Genomic DNA, 2,301 nt, shown 5'->3' with positions numbered 1-2,301 from the left:
ACACCTCAGCCGAGTAAATAATACAGCACAACATAGAAGTGTGGACTTGATAATACTATTTTTACAAAAAAATCTTTGTTTTAGCGTCAAAAAATAGGAAAAACGAAAATTGTTAAGGTACAAAGTGATCTTTATGTGCTATGTAGAGTGACTAGACACATTCAGAATGCATTGATATGTTCACAAGAGTTATTCAAATTTACCGTAGCTACAACTTTGCGAGATATTGTTATTGAAAAATTAGAAGTCCCTGGAAGTTATTCTAAAAAAAGTAAAAAAAAAAATTTTCTTCCTATATTTTTTCAACAAAAGTGCACGAAAAAGCTATTTGTTGGAAACAAATTTTAACAAAATTTATTTGGCGGACTCTTAGCTATATTATTGCCATATAAAGTTAAGCCGTAGCACAAAGTCTGAATTAGCTGTTAACCAAAACCTGATGACACCTTTTTTAGAGGCCCCACTGATTTTCAGAAACTTTGGGGGCCCATAAAAAAAAATCGGTCACCAAAATGGGCAAACTGAGTATAGGGTTGTACTACCCTTTGGTAGTAGAGTCGAACCTATACTGTCATGATCTTGTGTTTTTCCAAAAGTCTCCATTTGTTGCATAGTGTAATTAGGTAAACATATTATTTTTATATACAACCATTAAATGTTAAGTTTATATACGCGTAGTCATAATATGTTTAAGATGCAAACAAAATATGTTTACAACAACTAAATAATGATAAATAGGTAAACATATTATATTATGTAGTCATAATATGTTTAAGATGCAAACAAAATATGTTTACTTTTAATAGTCTTTTTTCCAACCATTTGTGAGTGCTGGTGTTTGTCTAAGCTGTGTTGTTTTTATAAGTAAATTTTGAGTGTCTGTAATTCCCATTCGCTCTATAGTTTTATTTGTATATTATCTTTAACTTTCCTAGAGCGAATAACAATAAATTTGATTTTATCAATAATATTTTAATTGTGAATTTAGTACTTTAAAACTAAATCCTATTAAAATTTCGTATTTCCAAAAATAAATTTTAATAATAATATGATTATTTTGGATCATAATATGATTGTTTTGGATCATAATATGATTTAATTGGGTCATAAATATGATGACTCTGGGTCATATTATGATTGTTTTTTATCATAATTTGATTATTTCAGAACATATTATGATATTTTATGATACTAATAATGATCATAATATGTTTTGGACTACAAGCAAAAATCTGATCATAATATGTTGCTCTTAGTTTATGGTTACCACAACCATGTTTTTTCTCTGCGTGTAGATTTTGATTTGGAACCACAGTGCTTCCGGGACACTAAACTGTCTTGATATTTATTAAATTATCTTGTCTTGGATTAATTGTACAAGTCCTTTCCCTAAATACTGAGTTTTTTCACGAATTTTTTGCACGCTGTAGTATTTTCTTGTTTACACTAATGATCCAATTTTCTTCATAAACTTCAAATTATTATTCTTCTACATTATTAAATAAAGCCAAGGACACGATTGATGTTCAAAAGTTAATTTAAGATGTTTAATAATAGCATTGTATAAAAACCTAATGATGAATTTAATAAATACTAGGATACGTTTTTTACCACTTTTATGGAAAAAATAAAATAACCTTTTAAACCATATATGTTTCATCAATATTGGCTCGTATGCTAAATTTGATTTTGAATAGGTTGAAATCGAAAACTTTTGGTTGATATATTACAAAGTTTTTCCGCTAATACAGTTTTCTTCGACATGTTTATGTGAAAGTAGCTTTTCTGCACTTTTATTAATTAAAATAAAGAATCGATCGAGGTATGGAACACACCAGAGAATGATATCAGATGTGTATTATCTGCAATATCTCATAACATTAAACAGCTTATTAAACAAAAATATGCCGCAATTATCAATATTATTTAAACTGATCTCAACTGCTTAATGTTGTAATAGAAATTTAAATTGTTTTTTTGTTTGTTTTGTATATATGGGCCGTGTTATGAATGAAATAGGTCAGGGGTATCGTGAAGCAAATGCTTGTGGGAACCTCTGGTCTAATGCCATCTTTGGTAGTACCATACCACAATAACAACAATACAACAAATAATTATAAATGTTTTTTAATCAGACAGTGTATTTTTACTAAGCTAACGATGTATTTTTATTATTTATTTGTTAACAATTATTTTATTATTTGACACTAAAAGTAAAAATTTGCACTCATTAAATTTATAATTTATAAAAAGTAAAAATAAAATCGGCTTATACGAATATCACTTTATAATTGTGGTTAA

The sequence above is a fragment of the Calliphora vicina genome, chromosome 1 (assembly GCF_958450345.1).
Source record: "Calliphora vicina chromosome 1, idCalVici1.1, whole genome shotgun sequence".
Lineage (NCBI taxonomy): Eukaryota > Metazoa > Arthropoda > Insecta > Diptera > Calliphoridae > Calliphora > Calliphora vicina.
Note: the sequence above shows the minus strand (reverse complement) of the source record.